At 39.4% G+C, this 21,211-nt stretch overlaps 1 protein-coding gene and 1 long non-coding RNA gene across 9 annotated transcripts in view; one reads left to right on the top strand and one right to left on the bottom strand.

Moving 5' to 3' along the window:
* DLGAP1 (DLG associated protein 1) overlaps positions 1 to 21,211 on the bottom strand; it is a 1,177,715-nt gene that overhangs the window by 117,885 nt on the left and 1,038,619 nt on the right. The window lies entirely within an intron of this gene.
* On the top strand, positions 1,117 to 13,726 carry LOC138170403 (uncharacterized). Its single transcript, XR_011170603.1, has 3 exons — positions 1,117 to 1,739; positions 7,227 to 7,327; positions 10,257 to 13,726. It is a non-coding gene; the product is annotated as an uncharacterized lncRNA (long non-coding RNA).

Here is a 21,211-nt window from a genome sequence, read left to right as displayed (position 1 = left end):
TAAAATTCAACATGTCCAAAACACAACTCATTGTCTTTCCCCTCATATCCATTCCTCTGGTGAAGTTCACTGTTACTATTGAAGGCACCACCATCCATCCTTCCAATCGCCCAGGTTCCCAATCCTGGGATCATCCTTTACTCTCACTTACATATCTAATTTTTTGCTAAGTCTTGTTGTTTCTACCTCCATAATATTGCTTATCTACACCCTCATCTCTCTACTCACACAACCATCAGGCTAGTAGAGGCCCTCATCTCCTTTCACTTGGACTACTGGCCTCAGAGATCTCTTAGACTTAAGTCTTTTCCTATGGTATGTATTCCATCTTCCATTCAGCTGCCAAAGAGATTTTTAGAGGAAGATCTGCCCACGTGATCCCCCTACTCATTTAAGCTCCAGTGGCTACCTATTGCCTTTAGGCACCAACAGAATCTCTTCTGTTGGCCATTTAAAGCTCTTTAAAACCTGACCCTTTTCTTTCTTGCTGGTCTTACACAGTACTCTCCCCATACATTTTAGGCCACTGTAGTTTAGGGCCAGTTTGGGCTAAGCATAGAGAAAAGAAAAACAAAACCAGAGACCTGGTCCTTCAGGGGATCACATTGTAACGTGAGAGATAATATGCAAATAACATATATACAAGATATATAGAATAAATTGGAAGGGCCTCAGGTGGGGTTTACAAAGCAGGGGAACCCGGAATGTGGATGAAAAAAAAAAGCAGTTCAGAAAAGCTTGCTTCCTCCACCTCTGGACTAGCTGTAAACGGTAATAGAGTATTTTCTAAGATCTTCTCTTTGGGCTTAGTTGAAGGGAGGGGGCTATGGCCTTTCCGAATTCCAGGACCCTCTCTCCTGCTGAGTCCAGGAGCTCCCAGCAAAGGTATTTTAAATTCTTAATGTTCCACCATGGGGGGAGGAGAGGACACTTAGAGAGGGGAAAAGGAAAGGGGGAGACCAGGGAAATGGAGGAGAATGAAGCAAATTCTGTGTTCTTAACAGTCGCCTGCTGCTAGCAACCAGTATTCTAGACGCTTCCTAAAGCCAGACAAATGCCCCCGTGCCTGGGCATGTCTGACTTGGAGATCTATTCAGCTGATACAAGGCAAGGAGAGAACTGCAGGGAGAACCCTCCCCTTGCTAATCAAACATAACATTGTTCTCAGGAAGATCTAAAAGTTTGTTTCACATGCTACAACTGGAGAGTTGCTTGCTTTAACTCTTTTTAAAGAGACACCCAAGTTGCTACAAAACCCTGGCTTCCTGAGGTAAGGCTATTATGCAAATACAGGGAGGGGAGGATCAGAGAACCAGTCATTTAAATAAATAAATAAAAGCCCCAGGCACTTCATTACTGGAAATGATGCAAGATGCTCCCACTTCTCTGAGAACGTAAAACCAAACAAATCTGGGACGGGTGCATAGCAGCTGCTACTCTCCAAACAGCCACAGCCCCTATTACAGAGTCTGAAACCTACCAAGCCAAAGGACTCAGCATCTTACCTTTCCCCTCCTCCCTACCCCAGCCAGGAGCCTGGCAACAAGCAGCAAGGCAACTCGTAGCTATAACCAATGTGTGTGTTTTGAAAAGAGGGTTTTTGCAACACAATGAAATAGATGACAGCTCCCTGCAACCCTGCTCTCTGGAGCCCCCTAGTGGCCGCCACGGGAGTATTACTGATGTTCTTCAAAGCACTCGATTCAATGTTTCCACCTTTCACAGCTGCAGGAAGGAAGGTAAGTAAATCTATTTGGATGGGGGTGGGGAATGGGGGGCGGGGAGGGGAAGTGGAGATTTGGAAGGAAGGATGTTCCAAACCCAGGAAGAAGTTTGGGAAGCTTGGACCAGGGCTGCTATTTTTTAAAAAAAACTTAACAGTTTTTCCCAGACAACAAGAGAACTATCTTCACCTGCGCATGCCAGTGCAGGAGCAGTGATTCTACCTGGTGCCTCCAGAAGGACGGAAGCCCTGCTAGGGCCGGACCTGGCATTTTCCATTTCTGTCTCCGGTCCAGAATTTGCAGCTCCGTTTCATGGGGGCCCTGGCTAATTTGCATATTTGCCTTCCAGCTGGTCTGACCTATGGAATGCTTAGGTGGAATTGGAAAGCAGTGAAACCTTGCCCTCCCTCGCTTTTACCGGCCTCTTGGGCTGGTAGGGGTAAACACAATTCAGATGCTAATAGATGCGCTGGATCGTTAATCCTTCCCAAGTTAACCCTTTTCTCCCAAAGGTTGGACGTGGTGCTGCTTTCACTCCATCTGCAAATCCAGGGAAGGGGTTTCAGCAGAGAGGTCTTGGAACAGTTCAGAACAGACTTCCTATGCAATATACATCTTATTCACACTTTTTTTTCCTCTTTATTTGAAGAAGATAAAATGCTGTTTGTGGGCAGGTCACTTTAGATGGCCCAGGTCCTGGGATAAAATCTAGGCTTGTTTAATGTTGAGTTGGAGTATTTTTAAAGGCATAGGGTTTAGCAACAGGTCAAACAGTGTTAGAGACACTTGTATTTAAAGCTAACTGCTTTCTAAAATGTTTTCAAAAGGCAAAAGTGAAAAGAGGTGCTGTAATGGATACAGTGGTTTCAGACTCCTTCCGACGTAGGCTATGGGCCAGTCTGTTTCCTCACTTGTAAAATGGGGGACCAAATCCCTATTGTACCTACCACGAAGAATTGTTCTTAAAGTATGTAAAGTGCTTTACAAACTTTTTTCTTCATCTTTGTGTTAATGCATTGTTAGCACAATATGAGTACCTAATAGGCGTTTTATTGAGTTGAATGTAAACTCTCATTTTTAGAGAAGGTAGATTGGATTGTATCTTGCATTTAGAAAGAACTTACATTAAAGACAAAAATGTTTACAGCTTAGAATATGAGTAGCTTGATAACTAACATTAGTATAAATAAATTAGTATAGGACAAGAATCTAAAAATAATACTTTGTCCAATAGGGACTATAGGGCAGTTTCTAATAGGAGCTGTGGTCAGGACACTGAAATGCTTACTTCCTTACCTTTCCAATTAGTGTTATTGAATCATGAAGGTATACTAGTTTCCTCTATAAAGATTATATTTCCATCTTTCCATCACTTCATCAAAAGAGATAATATTTGTAAATCACCCAACACAGTGCCTGGCACATAGGAGGCATTTAAGATTTGTTCTCTTTCCCTTTAGAGAAGCAGCCGTGAAGAGAGGATACACTATCCTCAGAGCTAGGAAGGCCTGGTTTTATAGTCCTGCCCCTGACAGGTACTAGTTGTGTGATGGGCAAGTCGTCTAACCTCTTAGTCCAACAGACCAGAGGAATCCAACACTAAGCCCGTTTGACCTGCCACACTATGGAGACCAGCTGAACCAAATTAAAATATAATTGGGAAAAATAATTAACAAATAAAATTACAACAAAACAATGTTTTATTTGTGTTTTCCTGAGTCAGTTTGTGACCTACAGGGATCCTTATGTACAGTTTAGTGGTCCTATTTATATTTGAGTTTGACACCACTCATTTTTGAAAAAACAGACACCAGAACTATGTGAACGTAAACATAAAACACTTTTATACAAATAAACTCAGATCTAAATAAAGTAACATTTATTGTTCATGGGTAGAAAAAGCCAATATAATTTTTTAAATGGCAATTTTACCTAAGTGATCTATGTATTCAATGTCATTCCAATTTTATTGAGTTAGAAAAAATAATTTGTTAGAACAAAAGGTCAGGAACATCAAAGAAATCAGGGGAAAAAGGATATAACAGAAGTAGATTCAGCAATATCAGACTTTAAGCTATATTATAAGATTAGAGCATTGTTGAAATATAAAAAGGATAAGTTTGATTATTTTAAATCAAAATTATTGTTATATAAGTAAAACCCATGTATCCAAGAACAGAAGAAATGCAGAAAATTGGGGGAAAAAACTTTTGTAGACAATCTTTTAGGATGTGATTGGGTTGGAATATTGCTGTTGTGTAGGAAATGATGAGCTGGTTGATTTAGAAAAACATGGAAGGATTTGGACTTAAGAAGAAAGATGTTATCAACGTTCAGAGAAACAGAGGGGAGGAAATAAGCATAGTATGGTCTTCCATGATAGGTGTATGAGTGTCTTTGTGTATATATGTGTATTTTTATAGATACCTATGTATATGTGTGTGTCCATGTTTAATTGTAGCCTTTTTTAGGGTGTGTGTGGGAGGAATAATGTAAAAAGTGCACAACAGAGAACAAAAGAAAACCAATAAGGAAGCAAAGGTTTTCTTGATATGGAAATGTATTGTTTTATACTGAATCCTTTCTTATGATCTGCCTTATACATGGCAGTTTTTTTTTCTTATTTTGTATTTAAGTTTAAAATGAACAAACATTTACCCCCCCCAAAAAAAGGAAGTAAGAGAAAGAAAGAAAAAGGTAGAGGAAGTTTCCTCAACTGTATATTTCCTCTGCCAATAAAATCTCAGGTCTAGCCCCTATCCCTATCCATCACTTTATGGGGAATCCCTTTCTAGCTTTAAAAATTCTATAATCTTTGTGACAGAAAAGTTCTGTCTATTGAATCAGTTATACCACTTGGTGTATCAAGGTGTTTTTTTGGCATTGTATTTCCCCAAATGAGGTCTGGATAGTCTTCAAGTCTTCCATACTTAATGAGTTGGAAGTCCTCAAAACTTGGTGACTTTAATATTCACATTTATGATGCTTCTAACACAACTTTCTTCCAGTTCATCAACTTCCTCAATTCCCATGATTCCCATCTCTATTCTGACTGACATACTCATAGGAGATGGTCATATCTTAGACTCCCACCATCACCTGAAACTATTCCAACTGTAAGATCTGAAACTGAAATTTCGCTTTCCCCTCATTGATCACAGTCCCTTATTCTACCTTTCTCATTGCCTCACTTACTACTCCAAAACCTGATTTTTTTTGTCCTTACTACAAGTACTATCTTATTCCTTAATTCCTATTCTGGCTTTGCTTTCTTCCCTTTATCATATTGCTTCTTTAGATAACCTTTTTCCCTCGATTCTCTTACCCCTTTGTCTTATCACTCTTTATATACCCTTTACCCCAGTGCATCCCCACCATTCATCTTTTCTGTGCCTACTCCCCATTTGATAAATGTTGTTAGAGGAAGTCAGGAAACTTTATGGATTAAGTCTATTAGAAATCCTGTTCTCTTAACCTCAACCTATGTAGGCTCTCACCACTGAGCTGCAATTAAAAATTTTTCCCCCTTATTGGAGAGCTCCTCAAAAAGGCTATTACAAATCTTTTTCAGCCCATAACTCCCCCTTCCCCCAGTGGATGACAGTTTTCCTCCCTTTAAACTTCACCCATCCCTCTCTTTTGTTTCATCCTCAAAAGATGAAGTGGCACTTCTTGCCAAGGCCATTGGTGCCCTTGATTGCGTTTCCTGTCTGCTTTGGAAGCCTTCCCCAGGGGAGAATCTCCTCTCTTTTTCAGGCTCTCCTAGCTCTCCCTGCCTGTTGCCCACAAACACTGTGAATCTTGCCTATCTTAAAAACCAAAACACAAATCTACATATTTCTTCACCCTCCTGTCCTCTCAAGCTATTGTCTGACATCTTTTCCATTTACTTTCTCTTTTTTTTGTCTCTTCCAGTCTTCCTGCATTCATACCTGTTTGTACTTCATCCACTCATTGCCCAGAAAACGCTCTTTCTCAAAGAGATCAATAATTCTTTAATTGCTAAATACAAGGATCTTTCTCAGTCTTTTTTGACCTTTCTGCATTTCTTAATACTGTGTTTTCCTAGTTCCTCAGTCAAACCCTACCTTCTTAACTTCATCTGTAGTACCCTAAATAGAGGTTCTGCAAAGTTCTGCCCTTGGCCCTCTTCACATTCTTTCCCCCTACTGATATCCCATGCATTTCATGATCACCTTTATGCAGATGATACCTAAATTCATCAGTTTCCAATCTTCCTGAATTTCAGAATCCACCTGGCCAGCTCCCTGCTGGACATTTCCACATGAATGTCTTTTTAGCATCGAACATGCCTAAAACGGAATTTATCCTTCTATAACTTACTAATGCATGGGTTGGACATTGTTATTCCCTCATTCAAAAATCTTCAGTAATTCCCAGTTGGATAAAATAGAAGCTCTTTAGTCCTTCATTTGAAACCTTTGACAATCTGGCTCCAGCCTACCTTTCCAACCTTATTTCATAGTTACTCTCCTTTCAACTTTATCCTATATTCTAACCAGACTGTTCTAGTTTGGAACTTTGACGGCCATCTGCTGCCTCTTGGGATTCTCTCAGGCTGTTTCCCTATCCTAGAATGTACTCCCTCCCCATCTCAAATACTGAAATGAATCTGTGATCTCATCAGTCTGAGAGTTCCCTCTAGCAATGCCAATTGTAACCCATCTAGTCCTGCCCATCCTGTTCTTTATCTGTTTTTTCCTAAATATTTCCTAAATACTCAGAATATTCCTAAATATTTAGAAGCCTTCCCCAATTTTCTTCCGACGTTACAAGGATACAGTAGAGCACTCAGGCTCCCCACCTGTCATCGCTCTCTTGTAACATCACTAATCCTGTCATAAATTCCTTGATGACATCCTTTACTCCTGTTCATCTTCAGAGTTCCTTGTCGGTTATATATGTCTGGCTGTGCCCGTCCTTCATCTCTCTACTCCCCTCTATGTATGACAGTCATCTTTAATATTTCAGACGCAGTGATATTTCCATTTTGCTGACATACAGTACCACCAGTAAAATATTAGTATTGAACCGATCTATATTTATACCTGTTAAAATAATTTTCTTTCAAGGCTCAGCTTAGGTACCACATCTTCCAGGAAAGTTTCATATCTGCCCCTCTCCTTTGACTCCATTACATCCTTATCTTGTATCAGATTTACTTGTGTGTGGGACTGTAGCCCTCCTAGTAGAATGTAAGTTCCCTGAGAACCAAGACCTTTTTTGTCTTTCTGTCCTCTGTCTGGCATGGTATCTTGTCGAACAGTTCTTAATAAATGCTGAAGGAGGGATAGATCAAGGATACTGAGACAGGCCAATGCTTTTACTGAAAATTTAGGTAGACCTTTATTTCTATTAATAAGTTCAACTGAGAGGAGGGTTCACTCTAATGGAATAGAAAAGAGATTGCCTATTGGGCTATTTCACCATTTATAAGATGCTGCTGTTCCCAGTTAACTGATTACAATCTTTGTACACCAGGGCTGCTTATATCTGTGCATGGGGTAGGTGTTCAGGAACAGGAATGAGAAGATCTGTCCTGGAAGGAAAGAATCAGGAACTCAAAATGAAGGAAACCAGAGGTAAGAAGTGGAAGGAGATTGCCTTAGACAGGATGTAGGTGGAAATACTTTTGTATTCTCTGGACAACTGCCCGATAAAGAACTGACTTTACATTTTACCCCTATCCCTAAGTGCTTCCTACTGGGCCCTGCCCCAAACCCAGGTCAGCCTGTCCCTCCCATTTGCCAGGGAAAATGAAGACATTTGGTGTAACTAACCCTATACTCTGTCCCTGAGTCCCTCCTTCCTTCCTTCCTTCCCTCCTTTGTTCCTACTCTTCCTCCTTCTCTCCCTCCCTCCTTCTTTCCCTCTCATCCTTCCTTCCTTCCCTCCTTCATTTTGTACTGAAGCTGACCTATTTTCTCTTCAAACTGGGCTGGTTTGCCTGGCAGCTCAACATAATGTTGCTAAACTTAGGAAAGATACCCAGCTGGTTTTAGCCATACTGCAGCTCCGAACTAAAGCAATCCATCTGCCTCAGCTTCCCTTACACTGTTGGTTTGTGTGATTTTTACCCTTACTTCTTTCGATTCCCCTCAATTCTTTCTATTTTACTTTACCTAGAGATATACCTGCATGTGCAGGTGGCTCTGACTGTCTCTTTCTTGAGGTAATTGCCATTCAATCTTTTTTCTCTCTCCTTAGCTTTTGGCACACCTGCCTCTCCCTTTTTTCCCTTTCTGCCTGAGCAAGGCATAAGATGTCTGAGGGTTAAGAACTCTGTCCACTTTATGACTTCATTATTTTAAGAGAATTGGTTATCACCTGAAAGAAGTGATCTCAAAGTCTGGAGTAAATGAAACAATTAAGAATGAAATCTTCCCACCCAGCCTGACAGCTGGTGACTAACTGAGAAGGGAGAGAGGTGGTAATGCTTGCCCAGTAATGTCACACCATGTGACTGAAAACAAAGTAGAAAAAACAATGCATCTATCTCGGCCAGGATGTTATAATGAATTGTTTCAGGATGATAGCATGTTATAACATACATATTGAAGTGCTTTCCTTGCATCAGGAAAGTGATTGTAGTGTCTTAGAATGACCTCTGTAGAAAGCATTATATAATATCTAAAGGGAATCCAGTCAGCCTGAAGTCTGAACTGAAACTTTATTTTAGACTTCTTAGTAACCTTTGCTCACTGACAAACTGCCTGTAAATTAATGGGCTTTTGGGAAGAGGGCATCACTCTTGTAAAAGCAGCAGTATGATGTTACATCAGGCAGATGGGGGAAAGCAGGAGAGATCAGACAGGAAGGCTTTTACACAATACAAAGCCAAACCCATAAGCTTGGGAAAACAGGATGTCCATGTAAGTAAAGAAAAAAAGAAAATGAATGCATTGAATATTCATCCTTCCTGTCATTTAAGGCCAAGTGAAATAAATAATTATTCAGCACCAAGCATGGTGTCATGGACATAGTATGCCCTTAATAAATGTTTATTGAATTTAATTATTTGAACTTGGGATGCAGGGCTATATGGGAATACTGTTGTATTCAATTACCCTGTTAATTATTTACCCTACTGTTGCCTTTATTAGGATTCCTTATATATAATCCATATATATGTATTACACACATATACACACACATTTAAATCTGGCACAACAAATGGAATATTAGTGACATCTATGATTTAGTCTATTAAAATTCCAGACATTTTCTGGTCCCCAAAAACAGAATCATAGAATTTTATAGCTGGAAGGATAGGGTCTGGACCTGGAATTTCATTAGAATAGGAAACTCTTGGTAAGGAAACTCTTTCTTCTGGTCTAAGTTTATACCTTCTCTATACCATTCCATAGACTTAGCTGTCTTAACTAGAGCTCTGACTTGCCAAGTGTCCCATATCCTGTATGGGTCATAGTAAGGACTTGAACTGAGGTCTTCTAGACTCCAGTGCCAGCTTTATTTCTCACACCCAACTGCCTTTCTGTATAACTGAAAGGGACCTCAGAAATCAGTCCAACTCCTTTATTTTCAAGAAAGGTGAAGGAAGTAAACAAGCACTTATTAAATGCTTACTATGTGCCAGGCATTACAAAGTGCTATCTAACTTTAATCTCACAACAATAATAACAATATAGGTAGGTGCTATATACATATATACATATATATATATATACATATACACACACACACACACACACACACACACACACACACAGCTTTTTGGAGGGCAATTGGGGTTAAGTGATTTGCCCAAGGTCACATGGCTAGTTTTTGTGTTAAGTGTCTGAGGCTGAGTTTGAACTCAGGTCCTCCTGACTCTAGGGCTAGGGCTCTATTCATTGCACCACCTAGCCTCCCTGGTAGATGCTATATTATTTTCCTGATTTTACAGATGAGGAAACTGAGGCATACAGAGGCTAAATGACTTGTCCAGGTTCACACAGCTAGTGAGTATTTCAGGCCAGATTTGGACTTGGGTGTTCCTGATTCTACATATTGTAATACCTATTTGCTGCCTAATAATGCATAATTTTTGGCGGGTTGTGGGGGGAACAGAGGCAGTGGTGTTAAATGACTTGCCCAACCTCACACAGATAGTGTCTGAAGCTGGATTTGAACTCAAATCCTCCTGACTCCACAGCTGTACCACCTAGCTGCCCCTTCCCATATAATCTGTCAGTGGCAAAACTGTGACTATGCCCCTATCTCCTTACTTCTAAGCCCCATGGTATTTCTGCTACCTTGGAGCTGCTGTTCTTTGACACTTGATAACTGCTAAATTCAGTGTGAGAGATGAGAGACTATTGGTACAGCAAAGGTCTGATGCTATATCAGGAAATTATACTTGTCTCGGGGACTCAGAATAAAAAAATATATAAAGTATTATGATAGGCTGCTAAACAGTTTGCAATGTCATGCTAGTGTTGATTTTAATCATGGTTTCTTGAGAAAATAAAGGCAAGCACACTAAACCTGTGATTTTACCATTTTTTCTAGAGAATTGAAAACCATATCATTTTGGAGCTGAAAGGAACTTTAGAATCGAAGTGGTCTAACCATCTCATTTTACAGGTGAAGGAAGAACCCAAGTGAGTCAGTTGCTTAGGGTCAGAAAACTAGCTAACTGATGGTAGTTAAAAACAGAGCCGAGATCGACTGACGACCTATTTTCTACTCTCTATTCCTTCTTCCAATGGAAATCTTTTGGAACATTTTGGAGGAGGGCCAGCTCAGCCCTTCTACTGGGAAGATGATAGTAAATAACCAGACTTGTGATCATCTGGGCCAGGGGTTCTCAATCTGAAGTATGTGAACTTTTAAAAAAGTGTTTTAGAATGATATTTCGGTATAATTAATTTTGCTTGTAATCCTATGTATTTCATGCATTTAAAAATATTATTCTCTGGAATTAGGCCAAAGAGTTACTAAACTCTCTATACCCTTTGAACTAGCAATACCACTACTAGATCTGTTTCCCAAGATGATTAGGGATAAAGAAAAAAAACCTGTATGTTCTGAAATATTTATAGCAGCTCTCTTTGAACTGGAAATTTTGGGGATGCCTGTCAGTTGGGGAATGACTAAACAAGTGATGGAATACTGCTATACTATAAGAAATGATAAGCTAATTGTTTTTAGAAAAACATGGAAAGAGTGAAATGTGCAGAATGGTACATATGGTAAGAGTGATTTAATTATTTTATTTATATAGGAAGCACAGAAAGTAACTTTGAAAATGATGCATAGTATTTACATAGTTTTTTTTAAAGTAAACAATATGAAAATAAATTCATAGTTTTATAGTGAATCCTCTTTTTATGTTATACATGGAAATACTGCCTTTTGTCTGTATTTTAGTTCAAAATTTTAAGTTTTAGAACATGAAAAGAAATTAAAATAAAACAAAAGAAAAAATATTATTCTTAGAAGGAGTTGATCTATAACATTCATCTCATTGTCAAAGGAGTTCATGAGGCAAAAGAGGTTAAGAATCTCTGTTCTAGGGGCAGCTAGGTCAACCGAAGTGAATAGAGCACCTACCCTGGAGTCAGGAGGACCTGAGTTCAAATGTGGCCTCAGACACTTAACACTTACTAGTCCTTGACCTTGGGCAAGTCACTTAACCCCAATTGTCCTGCATTTCTCCCTCCAAAAAGCAGGAAAAAATCTTTTCTAGGCTACCAAAGGCACACCTACAACTTCCATAATCTATCATTCTTCTAACATCCTACCTAAAGTGGGCTGTAAGTTCTTTGTGTCTTTTAAGTTAAAAAGAAAAAGTTGTGGATCATAGTTTTGGAGGGGGAGGGAAGGAGAGAAGGGCAGGCAGCTGGGGTTAAGTGACTTGCCCAAGGTCACACAGCTAAGTAAGTGATAAGTGCCTGAGGCAGATTTGAACTCAGGTGCTTCTGACTCCTGGGCTGGTGCTCTATTCACTTAGTCATCTAGCTGCCCCTAGATCAGATTTGAATTTGATACTGCCCAGTTCTCATAGAAAGGGCTAGTTGGGCCAGGCCATGAGCATTTATTAATCACTATTTGTTAGAGAAGACACTGCTATTTGCTAGGGATAAAAATACAAAAAAAAAAAAAAAAAAGACAGCCTTTGCCTTCAGGGGGTTTACTTTCTAATCGGGAAGACAACACACAAAAAGGTGCTGAAAAGTTCAACCCCCAGCATGCTTTGCACTTGTCTTTCTGCTCAGACCCAGAAGTCTCCATTATTTAGTTCGTCCATTCATTTAGATCTAGTGGTAATAGTGTGTCCTTTTGGGTACTCTATTATATGGGCAATTGTCCACACCTGATTTACTTTAAGTCACATTGTAGTTTGTTGCATCTTTATGGATAAATTCTCTTAAATTTACTAGTTGACATTTTTTTTCTTTACCTGTTCATCCCCAGCCCGCTGTCTCCTGGGTACAGAGCCTGTCCTACACAGATAGCAAACAAAATAATGCAAACATTCCTTTCTTTCTCTTAGCCTACCATAAACTGTTAGTGCATGTTTGGACCTCTGAGAGGCTGGCTCTACCCTAGGCTCAGGCTAAATGCCAAGACTCATTTAATGTAGCTTAAGGAGGGCTCCTAAAGGTTTATCTGGAAACAGCATTCTGCATTCATTAGAGTTATAGACCCATCAGACTCATTTTGAACATGGACTTGGAAAATGCCCCTTAAAAAAAAGAAGTGTTGCATGGAGACATAAGAGAAAATTGGCATTTCTGTGCACATATCTTAAATTAAAGGAGACAGACATAGGAAGATACATGTGCCTTTTATCATGAAACAAATACCCTGAAGCAAAAAGAGCCCTATCAGTGGTTGCCTGCTGTTGCTTATTTTATTAAGTTCTCAAAAGGAACTATAAATAGTAAGTAGTAAATAGGAGAAAACTATAAATAGTAAGTAATAAGTTGGAAAAATACTATAAATAATAAGTAATAAATAGGAAAAACTGTAAATAGTAAGTAATAAATAGAAAAAAATTACAAATAGGAACTAATAGAGAAAACTATAAATAGTAAGTAATAAATAGGAAAAACTAAATAGTAAGCAGGAAATAGGGGAAAAACTATGAATAGTAAGTACAATTATTAAAAAACTATAAATAGCAAGTAATAGTAAAGAAACTAATTTCTGAATTTTCATAAGCACCAACACAACTTCATAACCTCCACTTTTGTGGAAAGAGTCTATAGTTATTTGTCCTTGGATCCTCAGTACCTACTTCAGTCTTATGCACAGTATGTTAAACTGTGTGATGCTTTAAAGAAAAATCTACAACAAACCCATATTTATTTTTTATTAAGCTTATGACAATTTTAATTCCCTAGAGGGCATTGGCAAACTGTATGCTCTATTATAGTGTTTAACTAACCTCATAACATGACTGAACATTTTGCTGGAGAACCATTTGTACTTTAATCTCCCCCAGCCCAATGACCTAGGGTTCGGTCTGCTTTGGAGTAAAACACAAGGTGATGTTTGAGAAGGTAGGGATTGGAATCCTTATACCAGACAGCACCTAGGGAATTTGACTGTTTTCCTTTCCATTGGCTAAAAGAAAAAGAAATTTCAGTAGTATTCTAAGAACTTTGGCACAGGAATGAGGGGAGGGAACCCTAGGGAAAATGAGAGCTACGATTTGGATTGAAAAACTTCCTGAGAAGTGTTGGAGTTGGGGTTGACTGGGAGAGTTTTGATGGCTACAGCTCAAAGGTGCAACCCTTTTGCAGTTACTGATAACCTTATCTTAAGGCCAGTCTTGTTACCCTCCGGCACCTGGCTGAGAGGTAATAAAACTGTTGCCTTATCTGCTAGGGAAGGAGTTAGCCAAACCTCAGCTCACTATAATTATTACAAACTGAAACTGCTGGTCATTTACAAAAAAAAGAAAAAAGAAAAAAAAAACAACCGTTGCGGGGTGGAGGTTAGAGAAAAAGAAAAAGGCTTCAGGGAGGAAATTGTATCTGCTTTTCTCCTTAGGATTTCAAAAACCAAGCAAGCCACACAAACCATCTGAAATGTTCCTAGCAGCGAGAAAAACAACTTGACTAGTCTCCCCCAGGGTTAACCGGATTGCTGACAGCTCAGGCCCACGTGATGGTCTGGAAAAAGAGGATCCAACCCTCCCGAAAATCCTAGGAGGAATCTTCTGTGGAGCTTTCCTTTCTAAATGTAAATTACTGAGTCACTGCTTAGAAGGGGAGGAAGTTACAATCACACCAAATGACTCATTCGCTGCAGTTAATTCTGGGAGTTTGATAAAAAAAAAAAAGTTTTCGCTAAGAGCAGCGACAAATCAGCTTTAAATACTGGCACCTAAGGAAATTCCCCGGCTTCTGGATGAATGCCTTCTGCACAAAAGAAGGCCTATTGACATCTCATTTACAATCTCCCCCAGGACACAGACAAGACCATTTCAATAAACCCAGACTCTGAGCCACCTATTGTTTGGGATCCTCATCTAGCCCCGGGGTACCACCACTCCTTATTGTTTTGGAAAGTAAAAGATTTTGACCTGGGAGGATTGAACCCTGAATAGAGGAAGAAGAAAATAGCCCCTTTTTACTAAGTCACAAGACTCAACATGCACATGTATAAGCATTCACACATACATAGTAAAGGTGAAACTTAATGGTATTTCCATTTGGGTAAGTATTGCATAGGAGGGATACCTCTTGCCTGCAGCCACATTTTGGTCCTGTAGTGATTTTGAATGGTGCCAACTCTGTGCTTAAGGAATGTTATGCCTGCCAACATGTTATTCCAAAGTTATTCCATTACTATATTACTTAATATAGTAATATAGTTCCCAGCATTACAAAAAGGCAACATCACAGTGTCATTGGAAAAACAAAACAAAACAAAGGACCTAAGGCAATTCTTTTGATTACTTTTTCTGATTTTTTTCCCCCTAAGGATTTGTGGGTTGACTATAATTCCTTCTAAGAAAAAAAAATGAAGACTCTTTGGCTTTTTAGTCTTCTCCTTCCGGTTTGCCCTTCCTTCAAATCTTTCTACCCCTACCACCATTCCTCAGAGAGCACCAGACCTAGAGCAGGAAGGCAGGCTAACCTCTTATTTTGTGGATGGGGCTGTCTAGATTAAGTTACTGAAAGTTAGTTAATTTAACTAACTATAACCTAATTAACTATTAAATAAAATAAATAAATAATGTACTGAAATTAAAACTATTTAACTATAAAGTAGTTAATTTAATTCCGTTTGCTTCACTAAAGCATTTATTAAGTGTTTAACTATACTCCAAACTCCATGCCAGGTGCAAAAGAGGCAAAGACAAAAATAGAAACAGTCCCAGACCTCAAAGAGCTTCTTGTACCTGTTCGTTCATTCAATCATTTCCAACCCTTCCTGACGTGACCCCATAGGGTAGGCCCTTCAGCCCTCTGCTGTGTCCCAGAGTATGTCCAAACTCATGTTTGCTGCTTCCATGTCAAGGGGCTTACATTTTAACAATCAAGGAGTAGAACTAGACCAGAACCAGCATTTCTTGACTCCTGGCATTTTTGCTCCTTTTTTTTTGAGCAGAACTTGAGGCTTTTGTTCAAATTTCAGAAAGTCAAGGCTTAAGGTTTCCTCTGAATTTAGCATCTGACTATGCTAAAAATTTTCAGTTACTTAATATTTCACACACTTTTTCTCCCAAGTTATCTTTGATATTAATTATGAAAAGAGGAATTTTCTCCCATGTATTGACTTTTTTCTGTTCAGATGGGGCAAGGGAGGGAAGAAAAAAAAAAGAACAAAAACCAGGAATTTACATGATAGCTATATATTTAAAAGGAAAAGCAAATTGTACATAATAGATTTGCATTTTGTATACAGTCATCTTTATTATACTAAGTTATGGAAATGCTTGTTTTATTCCATAAATTTAAAAATATATATTAAAAAACACTTCAGTGCGTTTTGGACATGTGTTAGGTTGAAGATTATGAAGCCTAAATAAAGCATTGTGAAAGAACTGAGATTATCTGATGAATCCATGGATTTGTCCGCGCATTATACTAATAAATAATAACCAAAAGGATTGATCTTTTGTGGAGAATCACAGAAGGGGACATCCAAAGGGACACACTTAAAAGTATTTTTGGAGGATTAGACAAGAATTGGGAAAGATCTTCCCGGTCTTCTGATCCAATTCCTATTTGCAGGGGAGGGAACTGAGGCCCCCACCCGGAAAGGTGACTGGTTCAAGGTTACAGAACTGATAAAATAGCTGAGCTCTGATTACAACCCTACTTATAGGCAAATATTATTACTACAATGGGCTGCTTTCCTTTTAAATAATTCTTTCCTAAATATTTTTCACTGCTTAGCTCAGTATCTGGCACATTTTAACAAATGTTATTTGATAAATAAATTATTTATTCAATGTTATTTGATAACATTTAATTGAATTATTGTTTTTTGAATAAATATATTGATAACATTTTAAATAAATACCTATTGGTTGAGTTATTCATTCCTTTCACGATTTTATTGTGGTTCATTTACGACAACTTCTTTACAAACTAACTAGATTGAGAGGGTGAGTAGTTATTAGAAACCTTGGTGCCTGGTGGACCAAGCTAGAATCTGAGGACCTGGGTTCTAATCCTACCTCTGACACTTCTTTGTTATGTAACCCTACCCAGATTAGTCATTTTGCCTTTACCTATTTTAGGAAATCCCTAAATTTTAACTGCTACATTTGGGGGAGGTTGAAATTTGAGTTGGTGGTAGTTACTACTTCTGGATTTCCCCACACAGATCCTTCCTTAGTTAATTGAATATGAAAGCTCGGAAGGAAGGCGATACTTGTCAAATCCATAGCAGGTCGTGAATAATGCTTGTCAGTTAACTGATTTGAGTATAAGTAGTTCAATCTGGTGACGGAGGTCCCATTTAGAACAGCAGTAATAGAAATACTGTTTAAGGTGTGAAGGAGCATTTCTCAAAAAATGCCCCAAGCAGCATTGTTTATTTATTTATTTGCTGGCTATCAGTTTTTCAAAGTGGAAAGTGTAGAGAAGGATCTTTGCATATTCTGATGCTTTCCATAATTAAGGGCTGGCTTTTAAGACAAAACTTTCTCTACAATGCCTACTAGCCCATTCCAAAGCCTTCCCTGGGATGGAAACCCCACCTACTGGAACTGTTTTGTCTAGAAGAAAGTATCAGCTCTCCAGGACCAAATTCTCTCTCAATTCTCTTTGCCGCTCTCCCCCACCATTCTGGAATGTTCGTCTTTGACCCTGGATACCAGAAACCACACTGAAAAAATATCCTGCTCCCAAGGACAGACTTTTTAGTTATTTACGTACTTTTAATGGAGTTTGGGTTTAGATGACCTGCTCTGTAAAGCAGAAAATCAACAGAGAGAAGCACACAAAAGTTTAAAAAAAAAGTTGTGGGGGTACTGAACTGTAAATGAGAAAATTTGTCTTTCCCTTCTACATTCTGGTTTTTGTTGTTAAAGCTCCATATAACCCCTATTATGGATTTGTTTTGCTCCTTTCCCTTTCTCACTAGCACCAAGAGGAGCTTTGTAATAACAAATTGCCTCAAATATACAAAAGCCCCAAAGAAACTCCCTCAAATAAAGAAAAATTGGAATTTCTGTTAGATTATTTACTCGGTTCCTTGATCTCATTGGTATGAGAGGAAGACTCTTAAATGTCACCGCAACCCTACTCAATCCTGCTGTAAAAACATTTTAAAAAATCAGTGCCATCCAAATCTTTGTATATCACAAGAGATCTAAGCTTCAGTAAGAATCTTTACCTACTTCCTTTTTATTTGCTACAGCAAAATTCTGGTATTACAGAAACAATCCAGACAGTGCCTTGAATTTTGTTGTTATGGATTTTGACAAGGGGTGGGAAAGTGTATATCTTGGAAGATGTTTTGTGGACCTGGACATGAAAAATATAGCAAAAAATATAGTGGGAGGTTGTTTATTTTTATTTTAGACTTGGTAGGCCTGTGATTTCACTTCATAGGAACTCCCCCCCCCCCCCCCAGGAAACAGAAACAACAGGGTCTCACCTCTTTGTTTGAGAAGGGATTTGAACCCACTTCTCCCTGGTTCAAGCTCCCTGGGGCAGCTTGGTGGCACAGTGGATAAAGCAATGACCCTGGAGGACCTGAGTTCAAATCCTGATCCAGGTACTTACTAGCTGTGTGACTGGGCAAAATCACTTAACCACAATTGCTTCCCTTCCCCCCCCCCCCCCCCAAAAGTTAAGATGAAATTAAAATAGTTACATAACTTAGAAGGGAGCGTGGAGAATATAGGATCCGGAATGGAAAAAGATCTTAGAAATTGTCCAATCCCAGTTCCCCTCATTTTATAGATGACGAAACAGAAGCCCAGAGAAGAAACCTGCTGGGTTTAATACAATTCACAAGTAGCCAAGCCAGGATTTGAACTACAGTTCCCTGGCTCAGAATTTATGTTCTTTCCATTGTATAACACCATCAGATTTTTAGGTGGATGTGAGTTTGGCTCCACTTCTAGAAGCCAAAGGAAATAATGATAGTAGTAGGCAGCTAGAAGGCACAGTAGATCTACTGGGCTTAGAGCCAGGAAACCCTGAGTTTGAATTCTGCCTCAGATACTTGCTAGCTATGTAATTCTGAATAATTCACTTAATTCCTGCCTCAGTTTCCTTATCTCTAAAATGAGGATAATAATAGCTCCTATGTCACAGGGTTGTTGAGATGGTCAAATAAGATAGCATGTGTTTTGCAAATCTTAAAGCAGCATAACATAGGCAAAATGTTTTGCAAATTTTAAAGCAATATAAATGTTACTAGTAATTTTCATGAGTTAAAAAAATGGAAGATTGTGGTATAATTTTAATAAATGACTAGAAGACCTTAGGCTGAAAGCTTTGATGCCATCTCCTTAAGAAATGCTAATGGCGGCTGTATTTCCCTGAAGGATGGTTTCTTTGCTGTCTGGCCTGCACCTGGAAATTGGTTTTTAGGAATTAGATGGAGGTCAGGTCACAAGTGTGATAGAAGGGAGATCTGAGGCTCTCGAACCCTAATTCCTTGTATCTCCCATTCCTCCATATCTGGAAGCTTTAAAAGTCAACACTTACCCAGCATGGCACTCCACTGGAGAGCTCATGGATTCATTCACTTTTCTTGACTATTTTTTCCCTGACTTAACTTTCCTACCCTCTGATCAAGCTTTCTGATGAAACTCAAGTATGCTACAGGTCATCATCAAGAGAAGAATCCCCATTCCCAATCTCCACCATTTGTTCATGTGTTCTTACAAATTGTTCAGTGCTTAAGGGTAGGATCTGGTTGCACAGATTCCGTTGGGAGGGAGGAGAGAAGAGGTTAGATGAAATCATGGATTTTGCCCATGAATAAGCAGAAAGATTTGAATTCAAAGAAATCTGGTTTCAACTCCCAACTTGGCCACGCTACTGTGTAAGTCACCTCTCTGTGCCTCTTCTGGGAAATCACACTCAACAATCCTCAAAATGCTATATAAATGTGAAACTATTGTGTCTTCTTATAAGGATAGTGAGACTTTACAATGCATTATTACTATCGTATTTGCCTGTCCTTTATTCTCAAAGAGGACCAATGACATCAGGAAGGTGATTTCTTGACTTGAGAGTGAATTGGATTTAAGTGATGTGTTAAGATTTCAAGCCAAGAGGTAGATTGGGACATACTCAGCTGTTGGGGACGGATTTCTACAGAATGGAAGACTAGAAGGTAAGGACACAACAAAATCCTGATGGGGGCAGCTGGGGAGCCCACAAGTCTAGAGGGTGTCAACTCTTAATATCTTGACAGGGGTTACCCAGAGAAGAAGGGAACAGGTAGCTGGGGGGAGGGCTGGCTTCAAGCTTTTTTCTAAGTTGGGCTTGAGTCCTAGCTCTGTCCTAGGTGAAAGCGTAAAGTAGGGAAAATGTCTCATGTGCCACCCCATCTCATGACTTTTGGGTTCTTCAGGCACCCAATGTCCTCCTGCTGCCTTCCCTACTTCAGATGGCCATTTGGGTCATAGTTTGAAAATCAGAAGAGACCTTAAAAATCATCTAGTGTTGGGGGTGGCTAGGTGGCGCAGTGAGTAAAGCGCTGGCCCTGGAGTCCGGAGGACCCGAGTTCAGTTCTGGCCTGAGACACTTAACACCCACACAAAAAAAATACTAGCTGTGTAATCTTGGGCAAGTTACTTAACCCCAATTGCCCTCCAAAAAAAAAGGCAAAAAAAATATATCTAGTGCAACCTTCCCCCGCCCTTACTAGAAGTAGGGTGGGCAGCTGGCTGGCACAGCTAGCTGGCACAGGACTGAGTGCCAGGGCTTGGAGTCAAGGAGACCTGAGCTCAAATCCAGTCTGAGACACTAGCTGTATGATCCTGGGCAAGTTACTCAACACTGTTTGCCTCAGTTTCCTCATCAGCAAAATGAGCTGGAGAAGGAAATGGCAAATTACTCCAGGATCTTTTCCAGGAAAACTCCAAAAAGGGTCACAGAGTCAGAGTCAGACAATTGAAAATGACTAAACAATAACAAAAGTGGCTTAGTGGATGGATGCTAGGCTTTTTCTTAGAATACCTGGGTATAAATCCAGCGTCAGGCATTAGCTACATGACTCTGGGCAAGTGACTTAATCTCTATCTGCCTCAGTTTCCTTAACTGTAAAATATGGATTAAAATAGTACTGACCTCACAGAGTTGTGAAGATCAAATGAGATAATAACTAGAAAGCACTTATCACAGTGTCTGGTACACAGTAAATGCTTAGTAATGCTCGTTGCTCTCTGCTCTCCATTTTATAGAAGAGGAAACTGAAGCCCGGGAAGGTTCAGTAACTTGCCTGAGGTCAAATAGTAGGTAAGAAAAAAGAGTAGGGGGGCACCCCCAGGTTTCTTCCCTTTTCTCCCCTTCATCACAACTTTTGTATTCTATGTCCTCTTTTAGGCAGGTAGGCAGCCACTTAGTCTAGAGAAGGCCAGGAGCAGAACATTTAGGTGAGGGAGAGGAAAGTGTCAAACCCCTGGAGTTTACTGGAAGAAAGCAGGAATCATAACAATTATATTTTACATTGTCCTGCTGATAAAGGGCTTTGGGGAGGGCTGAGGCCATGAATCAGGAAGAAGATAAGGCCTGTAGGCTGTTCCCATTTGTGGTCTGTCTGACTTCTCTATCAGTGCCGTGCCTTGGGAATGAAATCACTGTCTAGTACACAGCCCCTTCGTGCAACATCAAAACCAAACACTTTCTTTTATATTTTCTCCATGTCAAAGGTGTGTGTTGACTTCATGGAGTTACTGGGACTAGCTGTAAATTAGGTTTTAAATGAAAAATCTTTGTCTTCTGCCTCTGCCTGGTCTGTCCATTCAATTCCCAAAGTATTGTTGATGCCTTCACTGAACAAGCGTTTATTAAGTGACTCCCAAGGGCTAG

This window comes from Petaurus breviceps, unplaced genomic scaffold, assembly GCF_028583685.1.
Source record: "Petaurus breviceps papuanus isolate PSGF00001 unplaced genomic scaffold, PetGlider_PUasm1.0 38, whole genome shotgun sequence".
Lineage (NCBI taxonomy): Eukaryota > Metazoa > Chordata > Mammalia > Diprotodontia > Petauridae > Petaurus > Petaurus breviceps.
The sequence above is the reverse complement of the archived record's forward strand: the minus strand, read 5'-3'. Positions and strand labels throughout refer to the sequence as shown.